The sequence below is a fragment of the Lissotriton helveticus genome, chromosome 7 (genome assembly GCF_964261635.1).
Source record: "Lissotriton helveticus chromosome 7, aLisHel1.1, whole genome shotgun sequence".
NCBI lineage: Eukaryota > Metazoa > Chordata > Amphibia > Caudata > Salamandridae > Lissotriton > Lissotriton helveticus.
The window spans coordinates 1,683,666,208-1,683,684,769 of record NC_136068.1 but is presented as its reverse complement, the minus strand read 5'-3'; the positions used below and the strand labels follow the sequence as shown (position 1 = coordinate 1,683,684,769).

General features: G+C 43.4%; 1 protein-coding gene across 2 annotated transcripts in view; it reads left to right on the top strand.

Moving 5' to 3' along the window:
* LOC144767618 (putative methyltransferase DDB_G0268948) overlaps positions 1-18,562 on the top strand; it is a 717,827-nt gene that overhangs the window by 223,578 nt on the left and 475,687 nt on the right. Inside the window, exon 1 of one of the 2 annotated variants that reach the window (XM_078651024.1) lies at positions 6,584-6,709. The exons of the other annotated variant lie outside the window; for it this stretch is intronic. The gene's annotated coding sequence lies outside the window, so the exon portion shown is untranslated. Of the gene's footprint in view, positions 1-6,583; positions 6,710-18,562 lie in introns of those variants that run through there. 2 annotated transcript variants of the gene reach the window in all.

The following is an 18,562-nucleotide window of genomic DNA, read 5'->3' as shown; positions in this document are numbered from 1 at the left end:
ACCATTATGAAACTTTGTAACAGTTGAGTGAGGCTGCCAGCAGCTTTAGTTCAGCTGGGCGCCTCAAGCCTGCGAGCGTCATGGCCGGTACTGCCCTGACTCCTGTGAGTTGCATAATTTCAGTGGAAATACAAGTGACATTTCAGGGAGTATGAGTGACACTGTCTTGCAAGCAACATAAAGATGAGGGAACAACATAAACACCAGAAAATACACTAATTTCAGCAAAGAGAAACTCTAAGAAGATCTTAAGCGTACTGCAGTGGACCAGAAATTGAAGGGCGCTAATCTAGTACTCTGACAGAGACTCGAGTGGGAGTGGCAAGTGATAACTACTTAACTCGGTTCTTGGTGATCCGATCTTCATCCAGAAAGTCGCAGCACTGTGTGTCTGGCCTCGGCGAGGGAAACAGCCACTACAACGCAGCCGTTTCCATGCTATACTGTGCGCGGTTACCATGTAAAGCCTTTACCATGCATTCCTTTCCTACGAAATACGTAGTAAAGGGATGTGAGTAAAAGGAAGATATGAAAAAGGGGGCTTGGTAGGGTCAGGGGGGTCTTCCCCCCCAAAAAATAAAAAAGAGTGGGTTTAATAAAAAGAACAAAAAAACTTACCTAAAAGAAGCTCTTCTGTGCTTCTTGTCCGTCTTTCAATGAGCCTCAATAACTACGTAACAACGTACATGCGTCTACGTACTGAATTTACAAAAAAAATAGAAAAAGGACCCCTAATAACAGAGTATTAGGGAGAAGTCTGTCTATAGAAAAATAAGGGAAACAGTGAGTAATTTTATTTATTATAATAATTTTTAATATTAGACATATTTAAAAATATATTAAAAGTTATAAACTAAAAAAAAAAAGCAGACGTTAAAGGTGTTGTAGGATTGGGGGCTGGGGGCAGAATGAACATGTAAGGTATTGGGGAAGGGATCGTAGAAAGCATTTACCATGAAAATGCCATCATCATGCATAGTTATACAATGAAAATCGTCGTATAACGATACGTGGTAAAGGTATTTTCTTGGTAAAGCATTGTCGTGGTAATTGCATTTGGGTTGTAACGCATGCATGAAAAAGGCATGCGTTGCAACGGAAATTGTAAAGACATACAACCATCTGCGATTGACTCTGGAGCAGGCTAAAGGCTGCCTCGTGCCATCTGCCCCCCTCCCAGGCAATCATTTGCGGTTTGCCACCAGTGCCTGGAGAATTCAGGCAGCCTGTCCAAGTCCTTTCCTGACAGCTATGGCAAACGAACCAGACGTGTGATGGTCGGTCAGAGGTCATCACTCCGACCACACTCTACAATGCGCTTTCCCGATCGGCCTCCCCAATACTGAGCTGTCTGCGGTGGTCCAGCCTGTAATAGCACTACACTCAGCACTGCCACACTCCTCGTCCCCCCACTTGGCCGCAGTTTAGTTTGCTCCACTGCCCGCGATCCCCAATGCCTCTCTTCTTGCACGGCGGGTGGCCATTAGTCAATTCAGTGTCTGGGTGTCCTGGCACTGTTGTGTCGCTGCGCCGCCGCCGGTGAAATTTACTCGGGGTCATCAATTTACATCATCTGCATTTGACGCAGCCTATGCTGAAAGATACACATATTATATGTGTATGCCAGACTCACTTGTGATACCATCTCGAAAATCCGAAACTGACAGTGTTTCACATGCCCTGCTGCCGGCCGTCCAATAACACCCAGACTCTGTCCTGGCGGCCACTGCTACCCGGGTAGCTCTCTCACTCCTCAAGTCCGGCACTCTCAGGTCTGGCATTGTTGAATTTAGCGGGTTAAGTAAAACGGCTGAGTGATAGCGCACGGCAGCGCAAGTGCAGAGCTGCTTGCAACAGACAGAGCAACGCTGCAAACGCCATATTTGAATACTTTTGCGGAGCCGCGCAAAACCCTAGGCAGATGGCACTTTCGTTTACAAACTTCCCAGACCAGCTATGGTAGCAGGATGTGACGTCTCTCACTCGCCGTCCTCAAGCACACAACCTGATTGGCCGGCTGCTCCGCGGGGATTCAGGAAGGTGACACATTGCATCAGTGTGAGTCACCTTGCGAGCAGCCTTAATTTAGCTCAATTTAAGCCTGTAAGAGCAGTGGGGACAAGGTGCGCTGCCACACTAAACAGTTGTCACAGCCAGCCAGCACTTCAGTGTCCGCTGTGAGACACATGCATTATGCGTGACAACGCATTTCAGTGCGGTGATGTGGAACACAGCACTGAAATGCGTTAGCGTCACACATGATGCGTGATACTTGGCAGGCCTGGGTAAAGGGTCCGATAGCTGTGGAAGGACAATAATGACGACATGGGCATCAGGAGGCAGGATTAAGTTTGCAAAAATCAATCAGAATGCTGCATTTACGAGTGCAGCCAATTACAAAGATAGGTAGGAAGTGGGCGGAGCTTCCCCCGTTATACTGTATACACCATCTTTCAACAAGACTGCGCTTGCGCTGCCTAGCCGAGACCTAACAAGGCTGATTGTTAAAAATCGCAATGGAGAGGCAGACCTTATGAATACATTACACCCACTTTCCACCTCTCCCACCTAATAAAATACTGCGTCAATGGCTGCAATGAAATGGCTAGCTCCTGCCTTTCAAACAAAGCCCAGCACTTGCCCAAAATACCAAAGGGTTGAAGAGAGGCTGGAAATCACACCCGCCTCTCCCCTGTTCCAATCTTAAGTAAAAATACCAACCAAATGGAAGAATGCTTTGTCCCCTCTGTAGTGAGCACGTAGCACCTAATTCAAACACGAGCACTGCCTGGCACACCGAACTCTTCGCTTTCTCCCTCGCCCACACTTGAACTGCACTTCTGCTTCCGTTCCGAATCCGATACAAAACACGTAGATAAGGGAAACAGAAAACGGACTACAAAAATGGACAATGCAATAATTAACCTGGCGGCCATCAAGCATTGGCGCAGACAACCTGCTCCAAACTTATTCCTACGACATCCATAGCTGCCATGTGTGACATTTTTATAATTTCAGTGTTATTATGAGTGATATTTCAAAGACTATGAGTGACACTTTCTCACAAGCAAAATGAAGCAGTGAAGACGAGGGAAACATATATATATGTATATTAGAAATTACAGCAGAGAGTGAGGCTTAGGCACGCATAGGAGCCAGGCTGTGTTTTATTATGTAATTCTAGTTTAGCAGCCTCAATCCCAGGGGTTTAAGTAGGATGAAAATACTAGGGTTGGCCGATGTAATTAAGGGTGTAGATTAAAAGCACACAATGAGAAAAACTGTGATGGCATACCGCCCGACTGGTATTTTGGTGCTTTTGTCATTGCATTCGATATATAAAACAACAAGTAACATCATACCTAAAAGTCAGGACTATTTAGCTTTGTCAACGCATATTAGTTGCATACGATAAATAAGCAACAACTATAGCCTTGTTGTAAATAATATTGAACAAACTTTGGTTGTGACATAGTGAGACTGTGAAAGAAACTTGTATCTTTGAAGTTACCACAGATGGATCACTGACTGCACAGACAAGCTCTAACCGCTCTGGAATTCCGACAGACAGCGCCCCACAAAAGCCACCTGGTTCATAACCATTCTCCGAGAATCCAGACGCACCTGCAGACATCTCGAGAAAATATTGAGAAACAGCAAAACCCTGGAAGCATGGACCGTCTACAAAACTGCCATGACAGAATACCACCAACGCATCCGATCCACAAAAAGGAACTTCATCCAGGACAAACTCCTGCATCTCAAAGCAACTCTTCAACATCATACAATAATCCAACACACCACCCAGTGGAGCCTCAGATGTCACACCCTACCATGACTTCTGCAACAAACTCGGCTCCTACTTCCATCCTACTTCCATCTCAAGATCAAGTCCCTCTATGACAACTTCAACAAACAGAAACAAGGCACCAACACCACACCTATCTATAGCAACACCAACCAGCCTACCATCTCCACATGGACCCATGTCACCTTAGATGATACCACTACTACCATGAAGAGCATACACTCAGGAGCCCCCACGGATCCCTGCCCACCACAAATCTTCCAGAGAGCCACTGCTGCAATAGCACCAGAACTATGACGCACCAACAACTCCTCCTTCAAAACTGGCACGTTTTCCGATGAGTGGCAATGCACCGACATCAAGCCACTCCACAAGAAGCACTCTGTAGACCCGACTGACCTCAAAAACTCAAGAAGCATCTTGCTCCTCCCCTTCACAGCCAAAGTCACTGAGAAGATTATCAACATCTAGCTCACAAACTTCAATGAAGCTAACTCAATCCTCGACTCCTCCCAATCCAGATTCCGCAGCCACCACAGATGACATCTGCACTCTCTTTGACCAGCGCAACACAGCAGCCCTCATTCTACTAGACCTCTCTGCAGCCTTCAACACCATCGCACACTCACCCCCAGACTCCACGAGGCCGGCATATAGGGAACAACCCGAGACTGGATCTGTGCATTCCTCAACAGCCGTACCCAAAGAATCAGACTCCCGCCCTTCCTCTCCAAACCCAAAGAGATCAGCTGAGCAATACCCCAAGGATCATCGGTGAGACCCATGCCCTTGAACATCTACATGGCCCCCTCGCCACCATCACCAGAAAGTATGGACTCAGCATAGTATCCTAAGCCAACGACAACCAACTCATCCTCTCCCTCACCAAGGAACCCAACACCACCAGACTCAGCTTCCAGGAAGGAATGAAAGATGAGTGCATCCTGGAGGAGCAGCAGCTGCCTGAAACTCAACTTGGAGAAGACAGAAGTCCTCATTTCCGGATCTGCCCCCTCCGTAAGGGACAACACCTGGTGGCCGACCGCCCTCAGAAACCTCCCACCCCCACTCTCACGGACCACATCCGCAGCCTGAGCATCATACTTTACTCCTCCCTCACCATGACCGACAAATCAGCTCCCTCTCCTCCACATGCTTCAACACCCTCCGCATCCTCCGCAAGACCTCTAAATGGATCCCCCGAGTCCAGACTAAGAGCAATATGTTCAAAACCATTTATATGTGCACAATCAATCTACGAAGGGAGAGAGAGTATCACTTGGTTCAAAAGCCATATAACAGTGTTGATAACGGCCCTCCCGTTCTGGCTATAAAAAAGTGACAAAGCCAAACAAGGTGCCGGGTAACGGGCGATCCCAGTCCGCATTTCGCCATAATACTTAGTAGAGTAGGTGCCATAGACTGCAGACAAGCATGCATCTTGCATTCCATGTACCAGACCCGGTGAAGCCAAGAACCCATCCTTGCTCCATATTATAGCATGTAAATTGCTCACACCTCACAACTGGAAGGCACAACTATACCTGTACTCATCCTTTCATGAAGACAACGTGATGGCCATGGGTCCACCATCTTGGAGGTATTCACATAGAGCATGGCATTGACAAGAATTGTAACATCCTTTGTGACTGGCACCTACACCCATACTATAAGGGTTTCAATAAAAGGTCGCAGAATTGTGTCGGCCATCTTAAAGAGTTATTTACCCCATGAAAAGGAATATTTATGCAAAGACGTCTACCGTAAACATTAATATGTTTGCCAAGAGCACTTCTAAACCGGCCAATTTTACAGCACGGAGTAAATGCATAACCTGGCATATAGGTCCATCTGCAAAAAATGAACAGATATTAAGAAGCACAATTCAGTGAGGTGGAGTAAACAATGTCATGCTTAGCGTCTAATTGCTGCAGGCCTTAAGTCACTCCCACCAAGGTCGTGGTGTGTCCCACTCGGAGTCAAGACACCGGGGGCAGATTTACAAGCCCCTTGCGCCTCTTTTGAGTCACTTTTAACATGGGAAAAATTACGCAAAAGTGGTGCAAGGGGCTTTTAATATGCCCCCGGATCTACAACCTCGTCAGCTATCTTTACGTGGGAGGTAATGCAAATTAAATATTAATGCAAACTCCCAGATAGTGACTCTGAAATGCAGGTTTACTACTGTGAACTGATATGTGTGTTTTGTATGCATGGTTTCAGGAAGGCTTGGCAGAAGCCCATCTAAGCCGATAGCATAACGTTAATTTATCATACTCAGTTGTGTAACCTACTGAAGAAGCACTGGCCTGTGTAACAGTTACCATTCAATACCTCTCACAGCAAAAAAAATAAGCAATCACAGCATACACAGTAATACAATAATCATATTGGTTTTTGGAAGAAATTAAGATGGTTCGCTAGAGATCAAAAGACAGACTGAATGCATTTTCATTTAACTGACTCAGAAATGAGATACCCTAGCCTTGAGTCATTCATTAGGATGCCAAGGGCATGCTTTTAGGCACCTGGCAGTCTTGGGCATAAACTGCTGACACTCCGAGGAGTCGCAGCCATTGGTGTAGGTGAAACAGGCAATGGAAATGGGGTGTAACATCGAACCACCTATGAAACATTTATTTTTTTATTGAGACGGATCTGCACACGCATGACTCACTCATTGTTGTGCCTCTGTCTTTAGGTAATGAACATTAATGATATAAACATTGACATTGCTTCAGATCCTGTCTGTCTCCCAGGCTCGCTGCTTGCGCTTGGCCAGGCTCCATCGCTGCGCCACGAAGGGTCGCTCTCCGAGCACTAAGAAGCTGCCTTCCATCGACCTTCCATCCACCAGTGCAGCGGCTGCTGGCCAGGCAGGAGGACATACCCACTGCAACAGTAAGTTGCACGTTTTCCAATGCTTCCTTCTCTAGAATTACAAAGGATTCATCGGGGTTTAAACTGTAGGGCAGTGGACATGAGCTTCAGCAGGAATGATTTCCCTCTGTACACATCAGCACAGTACCTCTAATGAGAAACCTCATGCTGGGATGTCAACAAAAAAGTATATATTGTCATATTGACTAAATAACATCTGCAGCCCATTAAGCAGGTAGGCACTGGTGGAGGCTTTCGGCTGTCTAGGCATGCAGATAGATTATGGACGGTCCACAGAATCTTGTTTGGTGTCTCCCACAATTTAAGGAACTACAATACTCAGATATGGACTGAGGCAGGAGAACTGACTGTAGGGGATGTGTACTCCAACACAACACTGCATGCACACTACTCACTCAGGAACATCTATAGGATTGGGCTGGTCAATTTATCACACACATTAAATTGCCAGAGCTACCAAGCTAATTGGAATGACCAGAACAAACCCACCAGAACTGATGCCCTGGGGCTGTTACTCACATTTTATACCAGAGGATATGGAAAGTCCACTCTGTGTTATAACACTGTTCTGTACGCTTTACTGCAATACAGAGAAGATTAAAACTCTATGGGAGGAGAAGCACCTGAGGGCATCAAGAAAAAACGAATGGACAGGCATCCTAAGATACACACGAAAGTCACAAGAGATCCTCCCCTTAAATTTACTCAATTTAACTACCTGCGCTAAACCTGTTCAACACATAAAAAGCAGCAAAAATGCACCCAGGTTGGACGAGTCGTTGGCTGCAATGAATCACCACCTCAGATTTCCATCATATGACGTGGGACAGCGAAAATCAATTCACAATTCTGGAATTAAGTGGTGTCAATACTGACAGAATTGTCGGGCAGAGCAAGAAGTAGTACAAGCAACACAGTGTAAAACCGATGATAGTCTTCAGTGAAGAATGAAATCACGTGCTGGCGCGTAGAGGCTCAATGTATGTCTTGCTGATGTATACACTAAAGCGTGTGTCCATGAGGCGATGAGCAAGGGTGTTTTAGCAGCTGTTCCCTTTGCACAGAGGGCTCGTGCTGATGTACTGCACGTTCTGTGAACTGCCTGGAACAGTGTTTGATGTTTTGCAAACACACTGATTATTGTCCAGTGATGCTGTCGAATGTTTAAATACCTAAGTTGGGAATGCACATGCTGCCATTTTGATATTGGATACATGGCAGTTGCACGACTGCTGCTAATTTACATGTTGCGGTTTTACAGGCATTCCATTTTGTGTTCAGCCGTGAGGAGAACATTCTTCAAAGTTTTTTCAAATGTACAAGCTTCAATTATTTCAGAGGAACACACAGGCCAATGGGTTTATACACCAAGAGGATCACTGTGTTTTTGCTATTGTGCAGATATTCAACTGCTTACAAACACCTATTGCTGGACCCTAACTGAAATCAAAAGATGTATCGCTTAACTAATCACGCATATATGAACCTGGGGGTATATTTATTAGCCCCTAGCGCCGCCTGAGCATCACTTTTTGTTACGCTCCAGTGGCGCAGATTACAAAATCACAACTGTGAGGCCACTTAACGAGAAGAAATAGCTTTATACCTCCTTGTTTTTCCTCTTTCTATATGTGCTTCATTCTGCAGCAGACATAGAAAGAGTTAAATGCCTTCTAGGATTTTTTCTGTAGAGGAATGTGCCCCTATCTGCACAAAAACAACCCTGCAGACAACACAGGTGCCCTTGCACCACCATGCAAAGGTGCCTGTGTTGGTACAAGACCGCTGAAACGGTGGCATTCCAAGTGGACAGGACAGTAATGCACCGTATTGCATAAATTCTGTGCATTCCACACTTTCACTTTGGCGTTGGGCAGCGCACCAAGCTGACTTACTGCGCTGCCCTACACCAAGTCCCCATAAATGATGGCCATGTCCTTGGCTCTATAATTCGCACGTCTCGCATGCCCATCAAGGATCACTGTGGCCTTCATTTATGGGATTTCCGTGTAGGGCAGTAAAGTAAGTCACCTTGCTGCGTGTCCTATGCCAACGTGAAAGGGCAGGAATGCACCGTATTTATGCAATACAGTGCATTCCTGTCTTTTCTCCCTGCGCTGCCACCACTTTTGCAAAGGGCACCAACCTGCACAGAAAAATCCTAAGAGGCGTTTTCCTCTTTCTATATGTGCTGCAAAATGCAGCACACATAGAAGAGGAAAAACTAGGAGAAATAAAAATATTTCTCTTTGTTAAGCCTCACCTCCTGAGGCATAAGGAGTTGGTTCTTCCTCAGGTTTACAAGATATTGTAAATCTGGGGTATTGTCGAAATTCATGAGTTTTGTATGGGAAAACTCACGCCAACGCCCATAGGATGCTTCCCGAGCATAGAGTGAGGCAACGCTGTGATTTGCGCTTCCTTGCCTTACTCCATATCTATGAGGTCATCCAAAGTCATGTTTAGTGACTTTATGTGGCCTCATAGATAGGGGGGCCTATTTACAAGCCCCTTGCATCACAGTTGTGTTAGTTTCTATCACATAAAAAGTGATGCACAATCGGCACAAGGGGCTTGTAGATATGCAGATGTGTTTTTCAATTATGTACCCAGTGCACAGCTTATTAGAGAGATCATTCACAACGCGAACAGAACCGTAATCACTGAACTATACATAGAAATGATCAGAGGTTAGTACTTCCATCCAAAAAACAAACATCTGACAGTTATTGGTTCCTTGAATTATACTGAGGATGAACTCACAACCCACTACAACAACTCGATGACTAACATTTTCGACACAGTGGCGCCCTTTCAACTAAAAAAGCCATCCTCTAAAGACTCCAAACCCTGGTACAATGGGATCCTAACTGATCAATGCCACAAACTAAGACTAGCGGAAAGAACCTGGAGATACACACAATCTCTACAGCACCTTAAACAACTAAGATCAAGGAGGAGTAATAACAACAAACACATCAGAATGTCAAAAGCTAACTTTTTCAAAGATCATCTAAACAATGCTATAAATCGACCAAGAAAATGATTCGAAATTCTTAAACAACAGTCCGCTCAACATCACACCGACTCCTCTGTAAGCCCCAAACCGCAACCCAACTGAAACACTTTTGCCGCACACTTCTTGGAAAAATCCAAAATGATAGAAAAAGAGCTCCGTACAGCAAATGAACAACTCTCATTGGGGCCCCCATCTAACCCCAACGTGCCACCATCGGTACTAACACCTATCCAGCATGCTCTTACCCTCAAAAACAATGAGTCCAGGAACACTTTTAAAATCTTTGATGAAAATGACATCTTCATGTTAATAACAACACTTAGACTGTTAAACCACTTCTGTGATCTGCTTTCAGCCAACATCTTCAGCAAGATCAAAACTGTTCTTATACCCATCTGGACAAAGATAGTGAATGCATCTCTATCATGAGGAACCCTTCCAAGCTGGTTAAAAGAAGAGCAGGTAACCCCCATTCTAAAAAAAAAACCACAGCCGATCACATAATTCCTGGTAACTACCATCCAATATCCACTATTCCTACCCTAGCAAAACAACAGAGAAGTTTGTCCACTCCCAACTGTGTAACCCTATAGCCCAATTCCAACTCATTGATCAGTTCCAATCAGGCTTCAGGCAGAACCACAGCACGTAAATGACCCACAACGTTGATGACGCACTCAGAAAACTAGATCAAAACGAATCCTGCCTCCTGATCCTCCTAATCCTCCTAATCCTCCTAATCCTCCTAGACCTTTCATCAGCCTTCGATACGGTCAAACATATCAGTCTGCTCGACCTACTTGAATACAGAATGGGCTTATCAGGAGCTGTCCTAAAGTGAGTCACCTCCTTCGTAGACAACCGAACTTAAAGAATCAAGAATAACCTCTCTGCTGGCTCTTCTCTTTCTTCTTTCTTCTTCTTTCTTTTCTCTTTTCTCTTTTCGGATTTCCCCAATGGTTTTTCTTTTTTGGACATTGTTGTTGAATGCTTGGACGGTTGTCTTCATGTGGGTTGCTTTTTGTCTATTATTTTTAACCTATGTTATTGTTTTATATACTAGTCAATGCCTGGCTTGAATGTGTTATCCCTTAATGTTAAGGGCTTAAATCATCCTGTGAAACGATCCAAGATCTTGGATTATTGCAAATCTCTCTCTTCAGATTTAGTCCTATTTCAGGAAACAAAAATATCTACCAAAGAAGCATTATTCTTGAAGAAGGATTGGGTTTCAGATGTTGTTTGTTCTGATGCGTGTGGCAAAAGAAATGGGGTTGTCACTTTGATTTCCAGGAACTCAGGTTTGTCCATAGTTTATTCTGATCACGATTCTGAAGGTCGTTGGTTATTAACTAGATTGTCTGATGGTTCTTCTGATCTTTATGTTATGAACATCTACGCCCCTAATAAGGATGATCCGGCCTTTTGGAAATCAGTTGCCAAAAAATTGAATGATACGCCTCACTCTGGTAACCTTGTTGTTGGGGGTGATTTTAATTTGGTAATGGATCCCATTCTTGATAGGAATTCAGCTTTTCAATTTCGTCCTTCAAAATCTCATAAACAAATGCTTAATATGTGCTCCCTTTCTCATCTGCAAGACATATGGCGCCTTCATAATCCTACTGGTAGTGATTTCTCCTTCTTCTCTTCACCTCATTCTACCTTCTCTCGTATTGATTACTTACTAGTTCATTCTTCCCTTGTTCCTGCTTCCTCCTCTCCGATTATTCATCCTATTCTGATTTCTGATCATGCCGCGGTTACTTTTAATCTCTTGTCCTTTGCTCCCAAATCGAAAGCTAGGTCTTGGAGGTTAAACACAGAACTTTTATATGACACTACCCAGGTTGATATTTTCTAGCGCGATTGACACTTTTTTTCTGGAGAATGAAGGTTCAGTTTCCTCCCCGATTGTTCTCTGGGACTCGTTCAAATGCACTTTCCGAGGCCAGGCTATTAAACGTATGGCTAAAAGGAATGCTGATATTAAAAAAGAACTTGCAGATCTCGCTACCAATATTAAATCTCTGGAATCTTCCTTTCGTCACTCTAAAGATACATCTTGCCTACAGTCAATTAAGCTCCTAAAATACAAATACAACACCATAGTTACCAAGAGAGCCTATATTGGGGTTCAAGCTCAGAAATCCAAAAGGTTATTGTTAAAAAATAGAGCGGGAAAGATGCTCGCAGCTACGTTGAAATTCCAAGATTCTTCCTTTAAGTCTTCCTAAATCTCTTCTATTACTGATCATTTAGGTGTTAAAAAATTTCAGACCGGGGAAATTCTTGAGGTTTTTCGTGATTTTTACAATAACTTGTACTCACCTTCTGATCAGGCCTCATTTGAACAATGTCAAGAATTCTTAAAATCTGTTTCTATAAAATCGGTTTCTCTGGAAGATACTACTCTTTTGGGTGGCCCTATCACTCCTGATGAAATTACTTCCGCAATTAAGGCTACTCGTTCGGGGAAAGCTCCAGGGCCTGACGGTTACCCTATTCTTTTTTATAAAACCTTTCTTCCTGTAATTGTTCCCAAGCTTCAGTCTGTGTTTGATGCTTTTATTCAGAATGGATCTGTCTCTGGTACTGCGGAGGATGCTACGATTGTAGTTATCCCTAAAGAGGGAAAAGACCATTCAGATCCCCAAAAATTTCGCCCCATTTCCATTTTGAATATGGAAGCTAAGATCTTTGCTAAGATTTTGGCCAAGAGATTAGAATCCTTCATTCCTACATTGGTACATTTCTCTCAAACTGGCTTTGTGAAAGGCCGTCTTGCACGTGACAAAATTCGCACATTCTGTCACATTCTTGGAGCTGCCAAACGTTCTACTCTCCCTGCTGCGGCCTTGGCGCTTGATGCGGAAAAGGCCTTTGATAAGGTTTCTTGGCCATTTCTGCGGGCCGTCTTATATGCACATAATCTTGGTGACTCCTTTATTAACATGGTTATGTCCCTCTGTACACATCAGCACAGTACCTCTAATGAGAAACCTCATGCTGGGATGTCAACAAAAAAGTATATATTGTCATATTGACTAAATAACATCTGCAGCCCATTAAGCAGGTAGGCACTGGTGGAGGCTTTCGGCTGTCTAGGCATGCAGATAGATTATGGATGGTCCACAGAATCTTGTTTGGTGTCTCCCACAATTTAAGGAACTACAATACTCAGATATGGACTGAGGCAGGAGAACTGACTGTAGGGGATGTGTACTCCAACACAACACTGCATGCACACTACTCACTCAGGAACATCTATAGGATTGGGCTGGTCAATTTATCACACACATTAAATTGCCAGAGCTACCAAGCTAATTGGAATGACCAGAACAAACCCACCAGAACTGATGCCCTGGGGCTGTTACTCACATTTTATACCAGAGGATATGGAAAGTCCACTCTGTGTTATAACACTGTTCTGTACGCTTTACTGCAATACAGAGAAGATTAAAACTCTATGGGAGGAGAAGCACCTGAGGGCATCAAGAAAAAACGAATGGACAGGCATCCTAAGATACACACGAAAGTCACAAGAGATCCTCCCCTTAAATTTACTCAATTTAACTACCTGCGCTAAACCTGTTCAACACATAAAAAGCAGCAAAAATGCACCCAGGTTGGACGAGTCGTTGGCTGCAATGAATCACCACCTCAGATTTCCATCATATGACGTGGGACAGCGAAAATCAATTCACAATTCTGGAATTAAGTGGTGTCAATACTGACAGAATTGTCGGGCAGAGCAAGAAGTAGTACAAGCAACACAGTGTAAAACCGATGATAGTCTTCAGTGAAGAATGAAATCACGTGCTGGCGCGTAGAGGCTCAATGTATGTCTTGCTGATGTATACACTAAAGCGTGTGTCCATGAGGCGATGAGCAAGGGTGTTTTAGCAGCTGTTCCCTTTGCACAGAGGGCTCGTGCTGATGTACTGCACGTTCTGTGAACTGCCTGGAACAGTGTTTGATGTTTTGCAAACACACTGATTATTGTTCACTGATGCTGTCGAATGTTTAAATACCTAAGTTGGGAATGCACATGCTGCCATTTTGATATTGGATACAGGGCAGTTGCACTACTGCTGCTAATTTACATGTTGCGGTTTTACAGGCATTCCATTTTGTGTTCAGCCGTAAGGAGAACATTCTTCAAAGTTTTTTCAAATGTACAAGCTTCAATTATTTCAGAGGAACACACAGGCCAATGGGTTTATACACCAAGAGGATCACTGTGTTTTTGCTATTGTGCAGATATTCAACTGCTTACAAACACCTATTGCTGGACCCTAACTGAAATCAAAAGATGTATCGCTTAACTAATCACGCATATATGAACCTGGGGGTATATTTATTAGCCCCTAGCGCCGCCTGAGCATCACTTTTTGTTACGCTCCAGTGGCACAGATTACAAAATCACAACTGTGAGGCCACTTAACGAGAAGAAATAGCTTTATACCTCCTTGTTTTTCCTCTTTCTATATGTGCTGCATTCTGCAGCAGACATAGAAAGAGTTAAATGCCTTCTAGGATTTTTTCTGTGGAGGAATGTGCCCCTATCTGCACAAAAACAACCCTGCAGACAACACAGGTGCCCTTGCACCACCATGCAAAGGTGCCTGTGTTGGTACAAGACCGCTGAAACGGTGCCATTCCAAGTGGACAGGACAGTAATGCACCGTATTGCATAAATTCTGTGCATTCCACACTTTCACTTTGGCGTTGGGCAGCGCACCAAGCTGACTTACTGCGCTGCCCTACACCAAGTCCCCATAAATGATGGCCATGTCCTTGGCTCTATAATTCGCACGTCTCGCATGCCCATCAAGGATCACTGTGGCCTTCATTTATGGGATTTCCGTGTAGGGCAGTAAAGTAAGTCACCTTGCTGCGTGTCCTATGCCAAAGTGAAAGGGCAGGAATGCACCGTATTTATGCAATACAGTGCATTCCTGTCTTTTCTCCCTGCGCTGCCACCACTTTTGCAAGGGGCACCAACATGCACAGAAAAATCCTAAGAGGCGTTTTCCTCTTTCTATATGTGCTGCAGAATGCAGCACACATAGAAGAGGAAAAAATAGGAGAAATAAAAATATTTCTCTTTGTTAAGCCTCACCTCCTGAGGCATAAGGAGTTGGTTCTTCCTCAGGTTTACAAGATATTGTAAATCTGGGGTATTGTCGAAATTCATGAGTTTTGTATGGGAAAACTCACGCCAACGCCCATAGGATGCTTCCCGAGCATAGAGTGAGGCAACGCTGTGATTTGCGCTTCCTTGCCTTACTCCATATCTATGAGGTTATCCAAAGTCATGTTTAGTGACTTTATGTGGCCTCATAGATAGGGGGGCCTATTTACAAGCCCCTTGCATCACAGTTGTGTTAGTTTCTATCACATAAAAAGTGATGCACAATCGGCACAAGGGGCTTGTAGATATGCAGATGTGTTTTTCAATTATGTACCCAGTGCACAGCTTATAAGAGAGATCATTCACAACGCGAACAGAACCGTAATCACTGAACTATACATAGAAATAATCAGAGGTTAGTACTTCCATCCAAAAAACACACATCTGACAGTTATTGGTTCCTTGAATTATACTGAGGATGAACTCACAACCCACTACAACAACTCGATGACTAACATTTTCGACACAGTGGCGCCCTTTCAACTAAAAAAGCCATCCTCTAAAGACTCCAAACCCTGGTACAATGGGATCCTAACTGATCAATGCCACAAACTAAGACTAGCGGAAAGAACCTGGAGATACACACAATCTCTACAGCACCTTAAACAACTAAGATCAAGGAGGAGTAATAACAACAAACACATCAGAATGTCAAAAGCTAACTTTTTCAAAGATCATCTAAACAATGCTATAAATCGACCAAGAAAATGATTCGAAATTCTTAAACAACAGTCCGCTCAACATCACACCGACTCTTCTGTAAGCCCCAAACCGCAACCCAACTGAAACACTTTTGCCGCACACTTCTTGGAAAAATCCAAAATGATAGAAAAAGAGCTCCGTACAGCAAATGAACAACTCTTATTGGGGCCCCCATCTAACCCCAACGTGCCACCATCGGTACTAACACCTATCCAGCATGCTCTTACCCTCAAAACAAATGAGTCCAGGAACACTTTTAAAATCTTTGATGAAAATGACATCTTCATGTTAATAACAACACTTAGACTGTTAAACCACTTCTGTGATCTGCTTTCAGCCAACATCTTCAGCAAGATCAAAACTGTTCTTATACCCATCTGGACAAAGATAGTGAATGCATCTCTATCATGAGGAACCCTTCCAAGCTGGTTAAAAGAAGAGCAGGTAACCCCCATTCTAAAAAAAAACCCACAGCCGATCACATAATTCCTGGTATCTACCATCCAATATCCACTATTCCTACCCTAGCAAAACGACAGAGAAGTTTGTCCACTCCCAACTGTGTAACCCTATAGCCCAATTCCAACTCATTGACCAGTTCCAATCAGGCTTCAGGCAGAACCACAGCACGTAAATGACCCACAACGTTGATGACGCACTCAGAAAACTATATCAAAACGAATCCTGCCTCCTAATCCTCCTAATCCTCCTAATCCTCCTAGACCTTTCATCAGCCTCTGATACGGTCAAACATATCAGTCTGCTCGACCTACTTGAATACAGAATGGGCTTATCAGGAGCTGTCCTAAAGTGAGTCACCTCCTTCGTAGACAACCGAACTTAAAGAATCAAGAATAACCTCTCTGCTGGCTCTTCTCTTTCTTCTTTCTTCTTCTTTCTTTTCTCTTTTCTCTTTTCGGATTTCCCCAATGGTTTTTCTTTTTTGGACATTGTTGTTGAATGCTTGGACGGTTGTCTTCATGTGGGTTGCTTTTTGTCTATTATTTTTAACCTATGTTATTGTTTTATATACTAGTCAATGCCTGGCTTGAATGTGTTATCCCTTAATGTTAAGGGCTTAAATCATCCTGTGAAACGATCCAAGATCTTGGATTATTGCAAATCTCTCTCTTCAGATTTAGTCCTATTTCAGGAAACAAAAATATCTACCAAAGAAGCATTATTCTTGAAGAAGGATTGGGTTTCAGATGTTGTTTGTTCTGATGCGTGTGGCAAAAGAAATGGGGTTGTCACTTTGATTTCCAGGAACTCAGGTTTGTCCATAGTTTCTTCTGATCACGATTCTGAAGGTCGTTGGTTATTAACTAGATTGTCTGATGGTTCTTCTGATCTTTATGTTATGAACATCTACGCCCCTAATAAGGATGATCCGGCCTTTTGGAAATCAGTTGCCAAAAAATTGAATGATACGCCTCACTCTGGTAACCTTTTTGTTTGGGGTGATTTTAATTTGGTAATCGATCCCATTCTTGATAGGAATTCAGCTTTTCAATTTCGTCCTCCAAAATCTCATAAACAAATGCTTAATATGTGCTCCCTTTCTCATCTGCAAGACATATGGCGCCTTCATAATCCTACTGGTAGTGATTTCTCCTTCTTCTCTTCACCTCATTCTACCTTCTCTCGTATTGATTACTTACTAGTTCATTCTTCCCTTGTTCCTGCTTCCTCCTCTCCGATTATTCATCCTATTCTGATTTCTGATCATGCCGCGGTTACTTTTAATCTCTTGTCCTTTGCTCCCAAATCGAAAGCTAGGTCTTGGAGGTTAAACACAGAACTTTTATATGACACTACCCAGGTTGATGAATTTTCTAGCGCGATTGACACTTTTTTTCTGGAGAATGAAGGTTCAGTTTCCTCCCCGATTGTTCTCTGGGACTCGTTCAAATGCACTTTCCGAGGCCAGGCTATTAAATGTATGGCTAAAAGGAATGCTGATATTAAAAAAGAACTTGCAGATCTCGCTACCAACATAAAATCTCTGGAATCTTCCTTTCGTCACTCTAAAGATACATCTTGCCTACAGTCAATTAAGCTCCTAAAATACAAATACAACACCATAGTTACCAAGAGAGCCTATATTGGGGTTCAAGCTCAGAAATCCAAAAGGTTATTGTTAAAAAATAGAGCTGGAAAGATGCTCGCAGCTACGTTGAAATTCCAAGATTCTTCCTTTAAGTCTTCCCAAATCTCTTCTATTACTGATCATTTAGGTGTTAAAAAATTTCAGAACGGGGAAATTCTTGAGGTTTTTCGTGATTTTTACAATAACTTGTACTCACCTTCTGATCAGGCCTCATTTGAACAATGTCAAGAATTCTTAAAATCTGTTCCTATGAAATCGGTTTCTCTGCAAGATACTACTCTTTTGGGTGGCCCTATCACTCCTGATGAAATTACTTCCGCAATTAAGGCTACTCGTTCGGGGAAAGCTCCAGGGCCTGACGGTTACCCTATTCTTTTTTATAAAACCTTTCTTCCTGTAATTGTTCCCAAGCTTCAGTCTGTGTTTGATGCTTTTATTCAGAATGGATCTGTCTCTGGTACTGCGGCGGATGCTACGATTGTAGTTATCCCTAAAGAGGGAAAAGACCATTCAGATCCCAAAAAATTTCGCCCCATTTCCCTTTTGAATATGGAAGCTAAGATCTTTGCTAAGATTTTGGCCAAGAGATTAGAATCCTTCATTCCTACATTGGTACATTCCTCTCAAACTGGCTTTGTGAAAGGCCGTCTTGCACGTGACAATATTCGCACATTCTGTCACATTCTTGGAGCTGCCAAACGTTCTACTCTCCCTGCTGCGGCCTTGGCGCTTGATGCGGAAAAGGCCTTTGATAAGGTTTCTTGGCCATTTCTGAGGGCCGTCTTATATGCACATAATCTTGGTGACTCCTTTATTAACATGGTT